The following is a 23,734-nucleotide window of genomic DNA, read 5'->3' as shown; positions in this document are numbered from 1 at the left end:
AACCAGATGACCAGAAAGTAGGAAACTCACTTTTTCTGCATTAAGAAATGCCAAATGTCATCCTTCCCCTCTCAGGTGAATACCCTTACCACTGTGACAAAGAAGAAATATTTTGCAGCTGAAGTTGCATCCTAGGCCAGAAATTCAACACAGAACACTTGGTATTAAAGCACTGGGACTGGAAAGAAAGGGAAGCTGTTTACACTGCAAATGCTTCTGCTTTTTTCTTAGTTTTACTGAATGTCTTCAATGCAAAATACCTTTCCAGCAGCTTTCTACAGGGGTGGTTCTTCTGTAGCATTTATCTTATGCAATATATATGCTTATGGCAGAGACTTAACATTATGATCAACTTAAACTACTCTGAATACCCAATACATAGCAATTCTGCCAATCCTCCATGAAGCTGAACACTGTATTGTAAAGCCAAGTCAGACACGTGACATTTAAAAAGTTCCCAAAAAGACAGCTCAACAATAACCTTTTAGATAGGTGGCCAACTTGAAATTATGAAATAAAAATAGTATTTTTGATACAAATATGAGACAGAAATCTAGAACAGATTCATAACAAAGGACAAGAAAGAATAACTATACCAGCAGCCTAAACTGCACATCGTTAAACCTGTTATGAGATTTCTACTCTATAATGTTTTTGCCAAAATGACATAAAACATCCTTACTTTGATTAAGAGGCCAACCCACAGTGCACCCAGACAACAAAAGCTGTTGAGTAGCTGAACAGGAAACTACGAGAAGCACAAGTGAACTGTTCTGTCCCCTAAGCACCAACAATTTTCTGTAACATTAAAAGAAAACAAGATATTTGTTTGATTAAAGCTGCTTTTGAGTAGATGCATCTTCTCATAACTCTTGGAAGCATCAGAGAAACAGAGGTTCACTTACTACCAAACTGGTTAATGAAAGCTGCTGCTCCCAAGTAATTTAAAGTCAACAGGTGCTGTGTTTTGATAAGAGGCAAGGTTTTCTGAGGGCCACATGGAAGAGTAACACAACTGAAAATTTCACAAAATACTACAAAATGTCCAGGCTCCTTGAGCAGTCCAAACAAAGAAGGTATAAGGCACTTAGGCAACCAATTTTAAGTTCTAACATATATTTATATGGCTACAATCTCAACAGTGCATCTTCCTCCAGTGAGCACTTAACCATTTTCACTGTGTTAAAATAGAGTGCTCTAAAACCAACCAAAACTTCTGCAAGGAAGTGAATAATTCTTCAACTGCAGTATTTTTGGCTTCTTAAGTCATTCTCAGACTGAGCAGTACTACACTTCTGCACTCTATGACTCCTAGTACATCCAAATATTCTAACAAGATCAAACTTCTCAGTTTAGTGGGCTTGGCTCAGCAATCACTCTGGATCTTAAGGCTCTTGTGCTTTTTCCTTGTGAGCTTTGTATTGTAGTTTGAGAAGCAATCCTAGCAGCACTGAGAACTCTGTCAATGACAGAAAAGAGCAGATCTTGAGGTGGAGTTTCTGCAGCACATTAAAGGGGCAGGGGAATACCCTCAGCCAAAGCAGAGTCCAGCCTGCTGAAAAAGCCAACTCACATTCTTTGTCTGTTTGTTTCCAACAGGAATATCAATAACCTCAAAGCCTGCACAGAGGAGAAATGAATTCTGTAGGTTTTTATCAACAGCATGTATAAAATGCATATATGTGTTACATATATCAAAGTATGCTGGATAGTATCTCACAAGTCACCATCAAGTTTGGAAAATACTGATTTATTTAGTAAATAGTCTTCACTTAGCAGTCTTCTGCCAACAGATGATACCGAGAAATTATTATTATGTCATCATTATCCACAAAGAAAAGCAGAGGAAAATTATGGACATCTTGCCCCCTGTTTCAGAACTACACAATGGTTCATTCAAAGCCAGCTAAAGATTCTAAGAAATTGCACTTGCTCCCTCTAAAAATGAACTCTTCCATCACATAAGAAATTTGCCTCTTCTTTGCACAGGCTTTCATGATTCTCTTTCCCACCCTATCAGTTCAAGCTCTGCCCTAAGACTGGCAGAACTGTTTGTACAAGTTTTTCTAAACTACTGTCAAATGTCCTCAAGCTCAGGATTTTAATCTGTACAGCCAAATACTGGCAGAGCTACCAGGCTCACAAAAATTAATGTGTTTGTACTGAAACCAGATTTCATAACCATTGGTAAGTTACACTGTTTGCACCATTTGAAAAGCTGAAGTGATATATTCCTACGTAAACAGGGCATATAGTTTAGACTAAATAACCTTAGCAGGTTTCTCAGTTTTTTAATTGTGTACTTAGTTATCCATTCAAAAGAGTTTCTAGGGAGAATAATGGAAGTTTGCAAAATAAAAATCCAGAAATGTGATAAAATGTAACATAAATTTACAAAATGGAAGAAAAAGCCCATAAAAACTTGTCCAGTGACAGCTTCTGTAAACAGGAAATTATTTTAAAAAAATTAATTAGAACAAGTGATTAAATTAATATTTCCCATACACCTTTTAGATTATTTAAAAGAGCTACAAGAAAAAGTAATTCTTTAAAAATGGCTGACTGGTCCCTTACTGCTCAGAAGTCAAACTGAAGAACTATTTTTCATACAAGAAATTTTTTTCATACAGGTTTAATTAGCAATATGAAATAGTTTAGGTACAAATTCCATGTAGTTTGGTGAGACTCTTCACCCTCCTTTGATGCACACAAAATTCTGCAACTCTCACTCCAATGATCCTTCATGAGTATACCAGAAACAAAAAAGGAAGACACTAAATATATTCAGAAATTTGAAAACAAAGCTGTGAAATGAAATATGAGTTGCAGTTTCTGTCTAAACATGCTTAATTTAATTGGTGCTGATTACTTATATGCATATGACTAAACTCTTTTTTTCCTAATTTTAAATATCTACACTTCTTGTTAAGCTGGTTAGTCAGCATCCCCTTTCTGGTAGCAGTAGCAAGAGCTACAAGTGGTGCAACAGAAGTTTAGAGGAATTTAGGAGCCACATTTCTAACCATTATTATCCTGTTCTACACAGAAAGGCTCTGTCAGGGAGTAATAACAATCCAGCTACTTCTATACAGAAGGGTGACATTAATTTGATGTGCTGCTGTTCTGAGACATCAGCTTTCATTACTTCATCATTTGCTCTCATTCAAAAACTTTATTTAGTAAATTAAAAAACTTTAAAAAAACCCTTGAATGCTTTCTAGGCAATATACTATTTAAAAAAGGCTTAAAACTTTGATGAAGATGAAAACTCTGTATAAACTCTAAAAGATATCTACACACAAGCAGGAACTAGGGACAATTTATCTTGCTATATTTTGTAATGATTAATGAAACATAGCTTTCATTCTGATAGAGTCAACAAGCTTGTCTTAAATGTGTTAACAAGAACTGGAACTCTGGAATCCACAGGCCTCGAATCAAGTAAAATTTCCATAAATTCATTTTCTACATTTTAATCAATATTCTTTTTGCTGATGTGTTTTCTTTAGAAATCTCAACTATCTTCACTTTTCTGTTTATTACCAAAGAATCTGAAACAGAACATCTCCCGTACACAAATGTCTGAAAAGTTTAAAAAAACCCCCAGACTTCAAATTTCTGTTTGACAAATTATGGGGTTTTAACATTATCTTAATGTGATCCTAAGGAATCCCATGGAATATAACTCATTTATACATAGTATCATTTATATGAAGAAAATTATTTCATTTGTATGTACATACACATGGACACCACACCTATTAAAAGTGGGGCTGAGGAAATCCCAGAAGTGACTCTAATAGAATTTGCAGGAAACAGTTTTATTTTGTGTTATTGTAGAGCTGGTATCACAAACATTCCTCCCACCTCCAACAACTGCCAAGTAACAATCCTCTTCTTCAGAGCATTTACTTTCATTTTGTTTCCTCCAGAATATGGAAAACTCATTTGCCACACAGAATATTAATTTCTCAAGGATTTAGTTCTCAGTAACACTACATAGAAAAACTGAAATTCTCCCAGTAATTCTGCTCAGAAGTTTCCAGCATTATGAATTCTGCTCCCTCACGATCCAGTACCATTTGAACTAAATGCTGGCCTTTCAGTTTTGCTTTCTTTTTTCCCCTCCTGAGCAGGCAAGAAGAAACTAGGTGACACCAACACAGTCTGATCTTCTCAAAGTGGGTGCTACAACCAGAGATGAAACTACTTAGTTCTTATGCAATTAATTGAACAGCTGATAGTACAAAAAAAACCCCAAACGAACAAAAAGCCTGGAATTTTCAGACTACTCATTCCACTACAAATAACTAGCTTTTGCAAAGAAAGGTGCTGACATGACACACAACTTCTCTGTATCCCCAGCACAAAACAACAGTGAAAAACTCCAAGGTTTCAAGTGTGTGTTGGTCTGCTTCAAAATCCACCTTGAACTTTTTTGTGCTTTTAAAGTCTGCATAACTTCAAGGAGAGTCAGGGAATAGTAAAACTAACCTCTTCTAGTGTATTTTTTTAGTTCCTCCCTTGCTACAGGGAAGTAGATGTGTCTTCTACTTATCTGTCCACAGCAGGTGAACGGACATTTAAAGAAATTGCTGTTATCAATGATTTCAGCTGTTTTCTAAGGATGTTCTCTTTGGACAACATGCATTTAAACTACCCGCAGATTTCTACAATTGCCTAAAAGCTGGAAAACCCAGCCAACTCTAAAAACCCACAACTAGAGACTACTTTAACCTCAGTAAGCATCACTTCTAATTCACTAAGAGTTGCAGCCTAGCTTTGGACATTAATATCTCATTAAGTGCTGGCTAGCATAGTCCTCCAAAGAAAGTAAAAGTCTAAAGTAACATCAAAGACTTTATACCTTTAATGACAGTAAACAAAAGTAAAAAAATTAATCAGGCTTCAAAGACTGCTATTGATACATCTGTGCTTCAATGGATTTAAATCCAAATACTTCAACTTTTTCATTTAACAAGCCAAAAATTTAAGAGCAGTTACATGTAAATGCCGTTATCGGTACATGAACAGACACAATATGTAGGGCAGGCAAAAGCAGAAATTGTGAATAGAAACAACCCACATTTGAATTATCATCTAAAAAAACTCAGACGCTGATTTTATGAGCAAAATCTCTGATTAGATGTCTAAATTCCAGATTATTCATCTTCACACAAAATAAAGCATTCCCTGAAATCATCTACCCAACTACAGGCTTCCCTTCACTATTTATCCACTTTGCTTTTCTCTTCATCTTTGCACTGAAGAGAAAAAAGCTTTCACATAACTCTTCACAAAGACACACAAGGGCCTTCTTCACCCTGACTTTAATGTCATGGTACCAAGTCAAGGTAGTTCAGAAAGCTAAATGCAGCTCCTCTGTGCGAAACAGCAGTGTCATATTTTCAAAACCACCAATTTTAAATCACATTTTAAAAAAGGCAAACAGCATTCTAAACCCACAGATAAGAACTCAGATTAAGCAAAAGAACTAACACTAACCTACATTTCTATTTTCTTGACACCATGAATAATGTAAGGAAATGAATAAGAACTGATCAAGAAATTTGCTGCAAATGCAAAAGGCTTAAAAGCCCATATGCAGCCTTTTGTAGCCAGGTTTTCTGGCTCCCACCAACTGGATGTCATGCAAAACTCTCCTAGAATGCCTAAAACAAGTTTTAACTTTAGGACAAAATTTCACAACTACAAATAACAATTTTTAGAACAAGGCCTCACTCACAATCTCACCTAGAACCTGGAGCACATGGGAATGAATGCCAAAGAACTCCAGCTGGCTCCACACACCACCAGCTCAGGTCTCTGGTTCCCCTGCAGTGCTCCAAGGCCAGTCCCAGCCCACACCCCTCTGGAAGCAGCGCTACAGTTCAGGTTTATGCTGCTGCCAGTAACTCCTCACAGACCTGAATGGACTCTGTGCAGAGCCACTGCTGCACAACCCACACCAAAGTTTATCTATATGTAAATAAGATAATGCACAGTTGACCACATGCCATTTGTTTGCTGTAATATCAAACCAGGCTCTCCCTCCACTAATTACTGAATAAGCACTAAAGTATGAAGGACTCTGCTTCAAAGAACTTGTAAGTGTAAGACACATTACAAAGACTGATACAACAAGAAACCAAATTGGTGAAGTGAGATAAAGCAGTCATTCACATGAAGACATTCTACAATGCTTGCCAGCTATTTGGAGACATCAAGGCAGGTGGAACTATAAAGGAGTATGCTGGACAGCACAAGGACACTGGTGAAGACATTTAATAAAGACACAACTAACACAAAGTCCACGTGCAGGAAGTAGCAGCTCACCACCTGACACCACATGAGACAATCTGCAGTGGGGGGAAACTGGTCAAGTTACTCACTGGCTGAAACCATCACCTGCAGTTTGAAATGCTGCTGAAAAGGTCAAAAACTGTGCAGACACACAAAAACAGCAAATGTGACTGGAAGGAGTGATTAAGAAAAAGTCTCTAAAGAACAGAAGTCACACAGAACAAACGTGCTTGCACAGTCAGGTGACTGCAATAACTCTCCTTTTCCTTGCCCTGATGACAGTTCACATTAAGCTGCCTATTCCATGCACTACATGCTGGAAAATACTAAAAATACAACCCAAGTATCTGCAAAATTCAGCACTGTAATTTTCCTCTCTCTATCTAGGGAAGTGCTTTAAAGCATATCACCAAAAATTTCTCAGTGCTTTTCTTTCAGTCCAAGTACATGAAACCACGTGCAATACATCACAAAACACTCCTTTTTCAGCTACTTCAAATCAAAGAGAGGGGAAAGACAGACATATTTCCTCTTTCCAGCCACGTCTGCTATCCAAACTGACAGTCACAAGCAGGCAGGCAATAAGGTGATAGCTCACTAATCAAGTTGCAAGACATTTAATATTTTAACAGAAAAAACCCTCCAACCTTACAATTCACTCAAAAACCTCACAGTATTTGCCCCATCTCATACAACACTACTATGACAGAAAAATCTCTCCAAGAATTTATTGAATAAGGTTTTTTTAACAGGGAACAGATTTTCCAAAACAGGAATCAAATTCCTTCCCCCTCAGCTCTCCTCTAGGCACAATGGAAAATCCTGCCAGTCTAAGATTTCTTCTCCTAGTTTGTGAGGCTTGGAAAGTTTTAGTTATTTGCAAGTTTGAGAAGCTGCTTAAATCATACATTCAACAAGCATAATCTGAGTTTCTAGTTTGGTGCAGCTAAATGCTACTGGAACTAATTGATGACAATGGCAAAATCAAAATTAAACCAGAGCAAACCCAAGCACGCAAAGATAATACTTAAAAAAAGTTGTTAGAGAACTTGTTGCTTGCAGAAACAGAAATAAATGATCTTCCAAACAGCTTCAGAGGGATGTTATGTTTACAGGGAGAACCACCCCATTAATCAGCTAAGATTAAACTTGAGCTATTGCAATGAAAAACTAACAAAGTATTTGTGTGTTGTATAGGTGATTAACACTTGAAAAAGTCTTAAAAATCTGTTGATGAAAATTTGTTTGAAATCACTTTAAAACTATTATATTTCACAACTATACTTCACTTTTAAGCTGAAGTAAAAGTTGCAAAAAAAGACTGGAAATAAAAAAAAAATGGACTGCAAGAATATTTAGATTTCTAGGGACAGTTTAAAGTAAAAGTTATAAAAGGAAGAACTAATGATTGAGGAAATGCAATTCCCACTGTAAGGTCAGGAAACAGATTATGTTGTTTTCAATTTGAATGAAGAGATTATGTTCATTGTTTCAAGGAATGGCTACATGACTGTGAGGTCTCATATGGGAAAATGCTTTCCCAATTTCTATTGCACAAACATATTAGTCTACCTTATTTGAACAACAAACAAAATAATCTTATTAAAAAACCAAGGCAGAATTTTTGGTAGGAATTGTCCGTTTCATCCTGTTAAGTATCTGCACATTTTGCTGGTTTAACAGCATCTACACATTTTCTCATGGCTGTATTAGTTCTAATAGACTCCCACAGAAGTCAGGATGGATACTTACAAATACTGAAACATACAGCTTCTCCTCCAGACCACAGAATTACCAAAAAGCTCTTGAACTCAGTAAGACTCTTTCCTTTGTTCTCTCCTCTTCCCCTCCAAGGAAGAGTTTTTCTTTGTTACCGCAGCCACTCACAAAACTTTGAGATGTTTGTCAATTCTAACACAAATGAGTTGCAGCAACTGCAGCTCAACTGAAACTTTGGGCAAAGACACAATTTATGTTCTTTTGTTTATAGCACCACTACCCTTTGGACTTTTGGAAAAGGCTGCAACAGCCAAAGCTTTTCTCTGTCAGTCTTGCCTATGATCTCTTGCTTCTTCAAAAGCAAGATACAAAAACACCCAGGTTAAGTTAAAATTCACAACCTAAAGTATTCAGATTAAACTAATGAAGTGTTTAACTACCTTTGCCATGAGGGAGGGAAGTAGATGGAGCTGAATAGGAAAAGATAGGACAAGTAGCCTGGGCAGTATCACACTGCTGTAGCTGCTTGCTTCAGCATGTGGAAGAGCATCTGCAAGTAGTCTGATATCCTAGAAAATATATCCTGACTTTACAAAAAACTTCTTCTCTGTAAATCCAAATATTACATACTGATTGATGATCACTAAACCTTTCTATCCTAGACAACTCTTCATTCCTGAAATGATGTGAATTTATGACAAACAGATCACTAACCTATTTGCAGCCCCATGGGGATGTGAACAAAAGGATGATGCCACAGCACACAGCAGTCTTCCTCAAATGCTCTGCTACCAGAGACTGAAATGCTTTTTTGATGTTGAGGGAAAGAAAAAAATGTCAAAGCCTCAAGTGAAATAGCTTTCATACTTAGATTGTTATCCTTTATAACTCTTTTCACTATTCAATATTTTAAAGAAAGATTAATGACAGTCAGGGATGATTATCTCTAGGTTAAGGAGTTTATCCTTAACCTTGTCAGTGACTGCATGGTCACTACTGTTTTAACATGGAAGATGCCAATGGTGGTGTCCCAACTCAAATTAACAGTGCTGGCTTTGACATCTTGTACTGAGGAGTTCTGCATGCACAACTACTCAACTGAGTGTCCAAAGGTTTTTGGCTATTACCTCTCATGCAAAGCATGCTCCTCCAGCCTCTGCTCTCTTCTATGCGGCAAATTATTGTTTAGAGACTTCCCCTCTGCCTGCAAAATAGTGCAAGTCTCTGAAGTGCTGGCCATCAGTAACTGTTGTCTACCACTTCAATTTTTATTGTGCAGCTGAAGCAGATATAGATGAACACATCAGACTGGGAATAATAACAACTGGCATGTCTCTGTGCCTCTTATGCTGAAATGTTCTGTAAGACAATGATGTTAGTTCTGAGCCGGTGGTTGGTTAATTTGGACACCAATGTGTCAAGTGGACACTCTGCAAAAGAATTTTCCATTTCAACCAAGTGTTGAATCCACTTGTGGTGTGTTTGAGTTTCCTCCTCTTCTTTTAAATGTTTGTGCCACCTAGAGTTCTTTCATTAGTCTTAGTAATTTCCAAATTCAGGTACACTAAGCCTCAATACCACCATGGATCTCCAGGATAGCCCATTTGATCTTTCTCTGAGCAATCAAAGGCCTACAATACTACTGTGAATTAACTTAGAATATTTCAGCTGGAAGGAATATCTGATCCAACTACTTGATCGCTTCAGAGCTGACCAAAAGTTAAAGCATCTTATTAATGGCATGAACTGCCTTCCAACTAATGACACTTCAGTGATAATTCCCACAGTTCATCCCTCAATAACTCCTTATCAGGGACACTGACAAATAACTCCTCAGTCTTTAACCACAGTAAAAATTAAATGTCCTAGTAGACAAGTAATTATCTTTACTGAAGACACTGTCTGCCTTATGTTCAGTTCTGAAGTTATTTCAGATGGCTTTCAGAAGACCAACATAATGTTTCAGTAGTCTTCCCAGGAATTCATTTCTTGCAGTTAATGAAGTATATTTATCAACTTCCTATTTTCCTACAGAGATTCTTTGGCATTTTAACTAATTTGAAGACTCTTCACAATCCATTAGTGATTCCAACCAAGTTGGCCTGTTTGTCTAACTGCTTGCAATAACAACTCTTTCAACTCACTTCTAAGTATCACCCAGTGTCACTCAGAAAGTATCAGGTATCTTCTAGTATCAAAGTGGATATAAGGTTTTTCCACATTCTCTATTAACTTGAAATTCCCAATTAAGGCCTCAGGCTCATGGGACTTACTTGACAGAAGACTACCCCTGTGGAATTCTCTGAATCCTTCCCCCTCAGGGAAATCCCCAGAGCATTGCCTTGGAGAGACTTACCATAGAGTTTTCCTAGCTGGGCAGACAGAAAGGACTCCCCCATGGACTCCTGCTTAACACTGATCCATCCCAGGTCCTTTCCCCAAACTGGTTTCTCTTTTCCCTGTTTCCTCACTGGTTGTGGTAGTCCTGGTGGCCAGCCCAGTTTCCCCTGTAAGCCACTGCCCTTTGCACTGCCCCTGTGCCCCCCCACTTAACCTTGCTGTCTTTGTCCCTGCTCCCTCTGGCGCTGCAGATGCAATAAACCCTGGCTGGAGTACATCACACAAGGATCCTTCCTGTCCCTCTGCTGAGCCACCTGGGGCCTGTGTGTGTGCAAGGACTTGAAATGGCTGCTCTTGCGGCCTTACTCTGAGCAGCTTCTCAAGGAGACACTTCAAAGAAGGCTGCAGCACTTCTACCACCCTGCAACATATCCCTGAAAAACTGCATGGAGCACAATGCTGGGGAGAAGTTCTGGGGATTTTGGTGGAGAGCTGGGGTTGGTCAGCCTGGAGAAGAGAAGGCTCTGAGGAGACCTTAGTGCACCTTCCAGTACCCAGAGGGGTTACAGGAAAGCTGGACCAAGGCATGGAGGGATAGGGCAAGGGCAAACGGCTTCAAACTGGCAGAGGGCAGGTTTACAGCAGGTATTTGGAAGGAATTTTTTACTATGAGGATGGTGAGGCACTGCTGGCATCAGCGCCCAGGGAAGCTGTGGATGCCCTACCCTTGGAAGTGTTCAAGGTCAGGCTGGATGGGCCTTTGAGCAACCTGATCTGGGGGAATGTGTTCCTGCCCATGGCAGGGTGGAGGGGTTGGAACTGGATGATCTTCAACATCCCTTCCAACCCAAACAACCCAGTGATTCTTTGAACATCAGACATTACAAGATATTTATCTTGTACTAGTTTTCTTTTCATTTTTTCTTTGAATGCACAAAAATTTCTATTTTTAGTATTTTAACCTACACAGTCTGTGTAGTAGACACAGAACACAATCCTAGCTAAACTCCTTCCACTGTTTGCATAAATACAGATTTTAGAAAACCCATTTCTTTGGTACATCTAACTCTATAGTTTTCAAAAACAAAAGCCCCCAAAACAACAACAAAAACAACAAACAAACACCCCCCCAAAAAAAACCCCAAATACAGAAAAACCAGAAACACCTCAAACAAAACAGTAACCTTCATCTTAACTAAATCCCAAAGAACACTGGTACACAGAATTCAAAAAATTGAAATGGAGAAGTCCCCTGATCTGTCCTTGATTTCTGCTGGTTTATATTGCTACTGAAGAAGGAGAGCAAATGAGGCAAAAAACAGCACAACAGTAAGATGATGATGCCGGTAAGGTGAAAACTACTATTTCCACATGGATAATGCACAGCAAAGAGCAGCTTCCCCTTCACCAAATCTTCATAACACACAGAACCAGTGAAGCATTTCAAAAATTAAGAGTAGCTCCTCTGCATCCCCCACTCAAGTTACCAGAAAACACATATGAGGTTCACGGCAGTAACCTGCAAGAGGCATCCAGAAGTATTTGGATGAACTAACTGAACTAAACAAAGCTTCTGATAAAGGCATGGCTCTTATCACCAGGGATGGAAAGCAGATGGCACAAGGGAGACGCAACTGTTATTCAGCACTTACTTACCTGGGAATAATTTTACCTACACAACCTATCAGCCTTGAGAAATGCTAGAGAAAATCAGAACCATTACTTGTGCAACTTCCACTAGTGAGGAAAGACTCATCCTTTTCATTCTCACGAAGTGTATCCAAAAGGACAAATAAAATATTGTCAAATTTTAGATTTACAAAACAGCTTTATAGCTTCTGCACAAGTAATAAAGAATGGGATACAGCATGAAGCAGGACATCAGGTAAAAGGTTTTCTATTTTGCTATGTAGGTCAATATAAGAGGAAGAAAGTAGTAAAAGGGAAAGCCAGAAACAAAATGCCAAAAGAAATCAAAGAATGAGAAAGAACAGGTGAAGAAGATGAAGACACAACAGGCATTCCTGCTTGTGAGGTCAGCAAATTTTGCTTATTTACATTTGCTCCAGTAATACATTTTTTATGTACAGTCCCTACGTACTTGGGAAAGTGCAAGAAGTTCCTTGTGGACCTAAACTGCGCCACGCTACCAGAATCCTGAGGGAGGAAGCAATTCCTACCTTCAAATCCAAACAAAAGTTTTTAAAAGAAACGTGGGAAGCTGTGTCAAACATCTGAGGGCAAAAGACTTAAAACTGGATTTTGTTTTTCTTCTTGGTAACCATATGCAAAAGGAGAGTTACCTTTTAAACTACACTTAATTTTATTTCTACTTCACCTGAATAAAACATTCTTATCTCTAAGTGTAACAACTAAGACTCAATACTAAATGCATATTACTTCTCATAAAGCCCACCAGGAGAGAATGCCTTTTCAAACTGAACCAATTGCTTTGCATAAATTCAAAACTAATTATTTTATCGTGTTCTGATAAAAAAAAGGCACTCAGAGGAATATGATATGCTTATGCAAGTTAAAAAATGGTTCCAACTGAATATTTCAAAATTATTTTATGCAGTTAAATGTATAACTGCTTTAACAAAATGAATGGTAAGTTTTAGTTTGTATTATTACAGCATTGAAAAATCACCTTAATTCACACATATTGTTCTTAAAGATGTGGATTTGACACAAAACACAGCAACTGTTTCAATGAAAAACAAATCTACGACCTCCTGGATGACTTGTATGAACCCCATCTCCTGTGGGCCAGCAGGGTTTGCCAGGCACAGCTGCCCTCCAGCCTGCTGCTGGAAGAAATTCCAGCTGTGGCATGGGGAACCTTCACTGAGGGGTACCTGGGCACTGGAAGCAGCTGACACCTGAGTTAGAGGGACGGTGTGAGGAGTGCTTCCACCTGAACTGGGCCCTGCTGTTACTGCAGCTGCTGCTTCAGGTGGGGCAACCCCTACTCCAGCCTCACTGGCTTCCACACCAATGCATCATTCCCCTCATCTCCAGCCAGGACATTTAATCCATGCCTAGCAGGACACAAAAAATGTTCACTCCACATAGGAAGCTAAAAAGAAAAACTTTTAATAACAAAAAAGTCTCTCCTACATATCTTTAAATATATAGCTCTAATAAATTAGGACTGGAAAAAACCAAAAGTCCAAGCAATACAAGAACAATGCTTATTGGGAAATATGTTTACTGATTTAAACTTTAAATCTTAAATGCCACTGCCGAACTACGACTCTACAAGAAAAAAAAAAGCACCACAGAGGTTTTTACAAAATAGTACATTAAAATGGTACAGCTCCATACATTATAAATGCTTGCCCACGTATTTCCTTGCTAAAAAAATCAAAATACAATTTTCAATCACAAAGGCAGCAGTTTCTTTTACATTATTACTCATGATGTGTAAAACCACTAATTCTGTTATACTGCTATGTCTGATTCTATAATTAGGAGACTATGTATCAAAGTAGCACAGAAAACTAACTTTTCTATGGGAACTACATCTCACTCTTACACCACAGTCTCAATTGTTCTTTCAAATGTGTTAAGCCACACAGCATTCTAACATAGTAATTGACATTAAAGGTCTCTAACCCACACAACAGTACATGTGGGGGTCTTCACAAAACAAAGATTTCAGACTCAGATTAAAATTAGATTCAACAGCTCACTTGTGAAACATTTAAGACTTGGCTTAAAACAATTATAAATGACGGCAGCAAAACACTCTGGTATTGACAAAATCTTGTCAGGAAAAATCACCTGTCCCTGCCTGAACACCCACACTTAATGATCTCCACATTCCTAATCTACCACAACTGATGTATTATCAGCCTCTTGGTATCTGAATGGACATAAATAAAGCACAAAATACCACCCACAACCTTTTTAAGGGAGAAAAAAATTCAACTCTTAGAAATGTCTTATTTTCATGCTAGAGGAAAATGGCAAGTCCAATTAAAATCTAACATATGTGGATAGATATTTAATCAGACTACAACACTTAGATCCCAAATATAGACAAAATAAACCAGTCCTTTAATCCCTCTACACAGTTCTACCTTATTCATGGAATCTTACAGACTACCAAATGTCACATATTTAAGGAAAAATATAATATATAGACAGTTATATGGTAGTATTTTTTTTAATCTTGAGCAATCTTGGTTTTGTGAGTAATGCAAGCTCTAAACCTACTTTGTGTTATCAGTACTGTTACAGTAGCTATTTGCTTATTGTCAAAATACCGTAGTAACAGAAGTTCTGCAATTTCTTCAGACTATGTGATTAACTCATCATTGTGCCATGCCAGAACTAAAATTTAAGCAATATATATCATAGAGGAGACAAGCAGAAGATACTTGAAATATAGGAGTCAAGCTAGACTTCTTATTTTTAGATCAACTACACAAAGTCATTTCCAGCAAGTCTAGCTTTGTATTTAATCAATACACACATGTGAAGAGTTACAGAATTAATGCAGCTTTTAAAAACTCACTTCCTTTTTGAAGAGATTTATGATCTAATTCTACATGAAACTCCCTATCAGCCATGCAAAATGACTAGATGACTAGTTCAATCCATCACCCAAAATTCTTCCTAAAAAAACATGGATGAAATCTAAGAGCAAAGTTATGAACACATACATCTGACATGACTCCACTTACTTCCACCAGGATTTACATACTGAAAGCATTATATGGAAAGACAGACAACCAGATCTATTACCTGTAACTGAGACTTTTGCCAACACCTCCGTGAAGCAAGAGGCAATCTATCCTGGAGTTGTATGAAAAATTAAATTAAAAATAATCACAACTACAAAATGTAAACCAGACTATTTAGTCCAAGGTACACAAATATTTGGTGTCAAAAAATAAGCCTGCCTAGAAAGGCTGCAGATGTGTTTTTAGCAGAGCCTGCAGAGGACAGCAGATCATATCACCACTCAAGTTTAGTGCAAAGAGATGCATATACAGAGAACTGGCAAAAAATCTAGTGTGGCTCATTACTGAGATGCTTTTGCTGTGGAGTTAGGCATTTTCTTCTTAACCCCTAAGATGGTTGTCATAACCTCCTCAGATGTATTTCTTCTACATACCTACAACTGCTCTTAAATAACCATGTTTAGAAAAAGTATCTGTTAAGCAATAATGAAATATAATCTTTGGAGAAAAGTAGTCTTTATTTGTAAGCTAAACATTTCACATATCAGCTCTTGCCTACTATTCTAAAAGCCCCAGCAGGTACTCTGAGTGAGATTGCTGCAAAGTTTCAGCATGCAAGCCATTGTATAAGCTGTATATAACTTGTTTGAAATGACACTGAAACAGCTAGAACTGAATTCTTTACATGTTTTGATGCAATTTAAAATGCTTTTCCACTATATGACTGTAAAGTGCCTCCAACTTCATTATTAGCAACATCACACAATTGGTATTATTTGTTACAGGAGCTTTTAAAGGAAAGATTTCTTTCCTCATTGCCAAGACAAAGGTCTGGGCACTGGCTTATGTGCAATAAGCAAGACAACAGTTATGTTATGGGTGGGGAAATCCCAATTCAATGAGGCAAACATTTTCACCCAAATTACTCGAAGAGAAAGAATACAGATAACTCTCTTACATGCCTACACTTTTGACACACACAATGAGAAGCACTTACACATCATGTCTACTGTCCTATATTGTTTCCTCTGTAGAGTTTCTATCCAACTTTGTAAAAAGAAAATTCAATGTATTAACCCTCATCTTACAGGAGATTCTCAACAAATAATTTAACATTTAAGAGAATTTAGGTTTCTTCTTAGTGCAATAGACAGCTTATTTTCATATAATTCCACATTCAAAAAAAAAAAGCAGGAAGACATACAAGCAGGAATTCAAACCTTCTACTGGCTTACTTGCCTCTGTGTATAAAAACTTGGTCTAATAATTTGGAGATTTTGGAAACCACTGTACAAAGCAAAAGATGAAATTATCAAAGAGAATGCTTCTACATGTTGATTATTCAGTGCACACTCAAATATCACTAAATGAAGGAGAGGGGGCAATATCTAAAAGTGCAAGAACTCGAAAGTGCTGTTTAAAAATCAGATCTAGTTCACATCTTCAGCAAGCTGATGTTCTGTTAACACACTTGCCCTAAACATGCACAACATCTGGCCCACCGAGAGCATTGCAGAGGAACACCCGAGGAAAACAGCAACATAAAGCCTTCAGTGTACCCCACAATCCACTGTGAGATTTAATAGCAACTGTCATAACAAGAGGCATCTTCTCAAAAAAAGGGAGGCGAGCCCAGCTCTTTCAGCCAACTGCTTGCACTATTAGCTCAATCACGATAGCAGATACAATTACAATTGCCTCAGCGCTGTGCCAACATCCCTAACACAGAAGATTTTTTACTACAGAGTGACACTCCAGGAAAAAAATAAAAACAAACCATTGTTATGAATGCAGAAAAAAAGAGTAATCAAATAACATGGACTTTTCCTATGCTCAACATCCACCTAATAAACAGCAGAATGTGCATTATCAAGCAGTTTCTCACATGCATTTGCCTACTAACCATTCTGCTGGGCCAAATTTTCAACTCTGAACACTTCAGAAAACTGTCAGGTGATTTGGTGTCATTTCCACCCATATAACCCAAACTACACCACCACTAAATTAGCATTTCCCTTTTAATGTGAGTTTCCTTCTCCCACTTCCCTAGCATATTTATACTCGTGTTGACACAGAGTTGCTGAGCAAATCAGGCAACGTTTCCCTCAGCTTCTCAACAAAACTGCGACTGTTGTTAACATCTGGTTCTAAATCTAGACGTCACTAAATATAACACAAAACTATGCTTTATGTATAAAAACGGTAACATGGCATAGTTATTATATTTCAAATGCATTCATATCCCACATACCTGAAGAGCTACACCACCAGCTCACTGAAACTATGAAGGCCTGATCTCTCGGTGGAGATGCAACAAAGAGAAAGTAAAATAAACCTCAAAGTATTTTGTTAACAGGCAGCATATATAGGGAACATTAGGCGAATTAAGAGTTTTACTGATTCACATTGCTCATACACATCCAATTGCTCAGAAAAAAGCATCCCGAAATCAGGTGCTAAGAACCTCTTTATCACATCTCAAACACGCTGCACATTTTGGTATTAAGCCATCTTGCTACAAACTGTAAACGAGAAGAATATAAACCGCCCCAAAATATTTTCTCTCAAAGAAATAAGGATCTGACCTTAGGAAATACAAGAAAGAAAACAATGCCAAAACAAAACCCAAAAATCAAAAATCTTTGCACAATAACTGCCACGGAGATTAACCCCAAACTGTTCGCTGTACGCACGATCCACTCAGGACAGGAGGCATTTTCCTCAACTTTTTGTTTTTGTGGTCTGCACGGGCAGGTTTGAAGCAGAATCAAACCCTAGCGCTTCATTGTGTGCCACCAGCTACCAAAGGCATTCGGCCTTCTCGCTGCACTCTCAGGAAGTGGTTATTATCTTTAAGAGCACTAAAAAAATAACACAAGTTTTTCGTACGTTCGAACAAAGCCCGTGTGATCCCAGCCACGCAATGGGCCGTGGGGTCCGAGCGCCGCCCCCGTCTCCGCTACCCCCCGAGCCGGAGCCCATTGTAGCCCCGGTGCTGCGTCCGCCCCCGTCTGCCCCGGGCCCCCGAGGCTCCCCCGGGCACCACCGCGGCCCCGCACACCCCGTCGGGCCGGGGTTGGCCGCCCCCGAGCCCCTCCGAGCGCACAATGCCGCCCCTCCCTCGCCCGCTCCCCCGGCGCCACCGCCCCTCACGGTGCTCGCTGTCCCCACCTCGGCGCCGCTCCCGGGCGGACACAAAGGCGGCGAGGCCGCCGCGCAGGCCCCGCGCCGCCCGGTGACCTGCCACAACATGGCCCCCTCCCTCCTCCTCCCCCTCCTCCCCCTCCCTCTCCCCTCCCTCGGCGCGCAGCCGAGCCCGCAGACAAAAGGGGGCTGGAGGAAGGGGGGCCCGCCCGCCCGCTCCGCCCGCCTGCGGCCTTCCCAGCGCGGCGCCGGCCCCCCGGGGTACTCACGGGCTGGCTGGCGGCGATGGAGCCGGAGCGGCCGCTGGGACACGCCTGCCCGCCCGCCGGCCCCTTCCTCCTCCTCCTGCCGCTCCCGCTGGGCGCCGCTCCTTCCTGCCTCCCCTCCCGCCCGCCCGGGGCTCACAACAACATGGCGCGGAGGGACAGGGACAGCGAGAGCGCGGCTGAACCTCCCCGGCCGCTCCCCCCGGCCGCCGCCGCCGCCCAGCCCCGCCGCCCCTGCCCGCCCCGGCCCCGCCGCGCCTGCGCGCCCCGGCCCGGCCCGCGGGGAGGCGGAGGGAGGAGGCGGCGGCCCCCGGCCCCTTCCGCCGCGCATGCGCCGCCCGCCGCCCCTCAGCGCGGGCACCGCGGCAGGGGAATGTCCCCGTCCCTGCCCTTCCCGCCGGCACACAGCGTTCGTGTCCGGCTCTGTGTGGTTGTGCTCACTCTCACTTACTGTGCCCACCTCTGGGATCCTCAGTGCAAGAAAGACAAGGAACTAATGGAGAGGGTCCAGGGGAGGCCACAAAATGATGTGGGGTCGGGAGCATCTCCCGTATGAGAAGACACTGTGGGAGCTGGGCCTGTTCAGTCAAGAAAAAACAGAGGGGAATCTCATTAATGCATATAAATATGTCAAAGGCAGGTGCTCAGAATCAGAATCATAGAATTTGCTGAGTTTGAAGGCACCCATCAGGATCAAGAAGTCCAACTCCTGGCCCTGCATAGGATGACATTCCAGGAGTCACACCATGTGCCTTAAAATGTTGTCCAAGTGCTTCTTGAACTCTCTTAGGCTTGGTGCTGTGACCACTGTTCTGGGGAGCCTGTTCAGTGTCCAGCCAACCTCTGGATGAAAAACCTTTTCCTGATATGTAACCTAAACATCCCCTGACTCAGCTTCAAGCCACTCCCTTGGATCCTGTCCCTGGTCACCAGAGAGGAGACATTGCTGCTTGCCTCTCCACTTCCCCTCATGAGGATGTTGAAGACTGAAATGAAGTCTCCCCTCAGTCTCCTCCAGCCTGAAGTGCCTGGCTGGTGCCAGACTTTAAGGGGTGCCCACTGACAGCACCAGTGGCAATGAACTAAAACACAAGAAGTTCACCTCAACATGGAGAAGTTCACCTTTACATTGAGAGTGTCAGAGCACTGGAAAAGGCTCCCCAGGGAGGCCATGAAATCTTAATCTCTGGAGACATTCTGTGACCCTGCCTTGGCAGGGCCTGCACTAGATGATCTCCAGAGGTCCCTTACAACCCTAACAGTTCTGTGATCCTGTGAGTTCAGGCCTTTCAGGAAGTGTGACAGTGGGAGGTGGTGCCCATCTGAGGGCCTGGGAGACAAAGGGGAGGTGAGCCCTGTTTGAGGGGTCCCCAGTGGCCACTGGTGACTCCTGAGCTCCCCACAACACCCATGGGATGTGTGTTTGCATGTGTGTGTTACACCAAACAAAAATGCATCTCAGCAGTTACTAATTTATTAACTGCTGTGCTAATAGTTGTTGTGTGGTGATTTTGGGCAAAGAGCCAATTATTCCCTTCTCATGAGAGAGTTAAAGATGGCATCACTGGTACAGCAGGGAGATGCTGTTGGTAAATACAGTTCTGGTGCTGGTAGGCATTGCCAGCGCTGCATCTCGATAACCTCAATAAAGATGAGCATAAATTCTGCATATTCAGCAGCCCCTAGAAATTAGAGGGATCTCTGCATGTCAGTGACATTTTAAAACCTGCATTTCACAAGAAAATCCCCTATTTTGCCTTTTTAGCCATTCTTCAAGAGCCTGGTTACAGAATGCTCCATTGCAGCACTGACAGATACCATCCCCTGATCAAACCTTCAGACCAAACGTGGCTCTGGGTGCCGTGGGCACTGCACCGCCGCTGCTGCTGACCCACCCCTGGCTGTGCGGGCAGGGCGGAGCCAGGCCGCGCTGTCGCAGGGACCCCAGGCCCCGAGCAGGGCTGCAGGAATAGCACCTGAACTGGTGCTACTGCTGGCACAGCAGTTGTGTGGATGAGATGTCTGTGACTACCAACTGTGTTCTTAAAAATAGAGATGTCTCAAAGGAGAAAATCCTCACTGTTTTCAGTATTTATAGACATGGTTAAGAACATAAAAGTTCCCAGCTCCTGATAAAGATAGAAACATTTCTGCAAGAAATGAAAATGATTTCTTGCGTCTAATACTAGTCAGCTAAATACTCGGATGTCTGCAGCCTGCTGCCACTCACGTGGCTAATCTCTGTGATCCCCCGTGTCCCATCCCACTGCCACCTGGGGCTGTCTCCAGGGAGGCTGCAGGGCTGGAAAGACAATTCCTGTGCTTACTGAGGAGAGAAGGCCTCTAAGTCACAGCCTCCAAGCCAGCCCTTCCCTTCATGCAGACCAGCTGGGACTGAAGGAAACCCTGTTATGCTCTTGGCATCTTGAACACTTATAGCAGCTGGTCTACATTATACCAGCTCTCCAGCTCTTACCCTTCTGGGGACCCTGTTTGTCCTCAATAGTTTTAATCAGTGTTTATATAACACATCAAATCTTCACAAAGAACTCAACATTTGAAAAGCATAAGCTTGAATGATTTCCACATCAGTGGGCTTCTCAGTGTGCTTTTTCTCAGAAAAAACCAACCTGATCATGAAACAGAAAAATGTTTAAGTGCAATCAGTTTGGGATTTGATCTGATAAATACAATTATTTGATTATTTTCTAAAGTATCTTTTTTTAAAAAAAAGAATAAAACAATTCCACCACGACACATCTCACAATTTGATAGTGGCACTAAAGTTTTTGACTCATGCTAAAATAGTTCAATAAATGCCTTTCTCTCTTACCTTTTTTCTGAGTGGAAACTTTAAAAATACTTAATGCTTTAGATAGTTTTACTTGATATCAGTCCATTACAAAATGTTTTTCATAGCTATTCCTCATGCTAAGGATGTATTCACAGCTGTCTGGGCTCTGCTTACACTCCAGACGTTTCAGATAAACTCCTCCAACACAGTAATGCTATAGTTTCTGTGAATAAGTATCCTCAATGAAAAATACTAAAAAGGTACACAGTTCACAGTTTAAGACAGTATCCAAGGATATAGAAAGCCTGGATGCCATTGCCTTCCTCCTGAGTCTTCCTCTGACATTCTGGGTAAGGCACTTAACTGAGGAGCACTTACAGAAACTGAAAGCTACAGCTTGAACCACCCCTGCTCAGCTAGTGCCTAATCATGAAGAGGTCTACATTCTCTAACTTCAGGACCTAAAACTCTGGACATAAACAGAATTTATCCTTCTGTGCCATGACATTTATGTCCCCCAGCAGTTTTGACAAACAGTGCTGTTGGATCTATCAGAGTGGCAAATATTTAACCTGTATTAAGAAAAACGAAAGTATTCTGCCATGAAAATGAAACAACTAGATGTGGCAGACCCTCTCAAACCATCTCCAGAAAAAATGCAGCTTGCACTCTTTTAAAACAGAGTGTGTGACTTCCTTCACTCCCAGGATGGGGGGAGCACCCAGATTTGATTCCTTTGCTCAAGATTTACAGGCATATTACTTCCTTGGAAAGAGTCCCCAGATCGGTAGCCTACTTTGGCTGCCCTCTGCTGCAGCTGGTCTGTTCTGCAGGGAAGAAGTCCATATCTTCATCTCAGATCTTCTGCTTGCTGGCCTTGCAGTCAGAGAAGCATCGAGTTTGAGTTGGAAGGGATTTAATGACCCTCTAGTCCAAACCCCAAGTCTAACTATCCCTTGTCTAATCCCCAGTCTGGCTGTCATCCTACATCTTAAGAGGAGCAGTCATGGATGTGTGAACCTCTGAGTTCTGTGAAACAACAGCTGCAGTTAACTACCTACACCTTCCCTGAGGGACAGCCCTGCAGCTCGGGAGCCACTGGAGCTGTGTGTCCAAGCTCCAGAGCAGGGCCCTGGAATGGTGCTTTATATCCTTAGCATGTCCCTTGTGAGCTACATCTTGATAAAGTATGATGGTCTGGATATATGTTTCATGCATTTGCAGGAGCAGATCCCATCCTGAAGTTAACTTTCCCACATCACCACTGCATACCAAATCTAGGCACCCAATGCATTGGGTTCTGCATTCTATTTTGTCAAGAGACTTAATTTATAAAATCAATGAGTCTGAAATGCTGCAGTCACTAGACATGCTGCTAGATGCATTGCTGTAGGCATTAGTTTGTATTTCATGTTTTAGTCTGGCAGTGACCATAATACATAGGCAGATTTACTGCAGTAAGAACTCTGTCCCAGTGAGCCAAGGCTCCCCCTTGGCTAATCTGTAGCCAGAGCCTCAGAGAAACAGGCTTAGGAGCTGCAGACTCTTTTCACAGTGTGACTTTGCTGTTCCTGCATGGTTTTGCCCCACCATTGCTTCACAAGCACAGCCTTTCCCTGCCACAGCCATTGATGTGCTAAGTCAGGGCTGAGCTTCTGTTCTATTGCTCCTGACCACTAACCTGCCCAGCCTCTGCTCAGCTTCAAGTTCTGCAGCTTCTCCTTGTACTGATACTGTTGTCTGAGTTCCCTCTATCTTCACAGCCTGTCTCAACCCTCTCTTCTGATATGGAAACATTTGACCCACTTTGTGCAATTGCATCCATTGTCTAGTTTTAATGTTTAAAACTACACGTTTTAAGCTTTTAATCCCATATGTGGGAAGAACACTTCTGAGTTACTTATCCTTCAAATTTCCCATTTAACACAAAAACTGGTACAAAAAGGCCTTCCTCTAGTATTATTCCCATAAACTCATTTGACAACAGCCAGCCTCTGAGTATGCTGAAAAGGCCAGTCTGCTCTATTCCTCAAAATTGTGGTATTATTTCCATTTGTTTCCCCCTACCTGTATGTGCACCTGTAAATTTCTTCAAGGAAGGCCACATGATCTGTTTTTTATGGACTAGACAGCAACTGACATAACATACTGAGCTAGTGCACATTAGTTTAGCACCTACAGAAAATTCACAATTGTATTATAGTAAATTTTGTCACAAATCCCATTTTTGAATGACTCATTACTATACTACTGTTCTAAAATGCTGACTTGCCATTCCGTTGCACACATGGCCATTGCTCCTGCAGACATTATTAGCAAGATAATAATTCTGCAAGAACAAGAACAAGATATTTAAAAGAGATGCATTAGAGGAGGTGTCAGTGAGTGGCGTGCACAGCCCTGCAGCACAGATCGTCATGAACTTGTCCCAAGAATGAAATGTCTCTCCTGAAAATGCTTTGCTATGTAAATCTATG

The 23,734-nt window shown here is 41.0% G+C and overlaps 1 protein-coding gene across 9 annotated transcripts in view; it reads right to left on the bottom strand.

The window, feature by feature from the left end:
• Nucleotides 1-18,522, bottom strand: part of PUM2 (pumilio RNA binding family member 2) — a 68,749-nt gene extending 50,227 nt beyond the window's left edge. For 8 of the 9 annotated variants that reach the window (XM_054279257.1, XM_054279260.1, XM_054279264.1 and 5 more), the window contains exon 1: nt 18,467-18,522. The gene's annotated coding sequence lies outside the window, so the exon portion shown is untranslated. Of the gene's footprint in view, nt 1-17,304; nt 17,668-18,466 lie in introns of those variants that run through there. The other variant, XM_054279258.1, reaches the window with a different exon arrangement.
• Nucleotides 18,523-23,734: the final 5,212 nt, after the last annotated feature.

This window comes from Melozone crissalis, unplaced genomic scaffold (assembly GCF_028551555.1).
Source record: "Melozone crissalis strain CALT ecotype California unplaced genomic scaffold, PUWL_Pcris_2 ptg000027l_1, whole genome shotgun sequence".
NCBI lineage: Eukaryota > Metazoa > Chordata > Aves > Passeriformes > Passerellidae > Melozone > Melozone crissalis.
The sequence above is the reverse complement of the archived record's forward strand: the minus strand, read 5'-3'. Positions and strand labels throughout refer to the sequence as shown.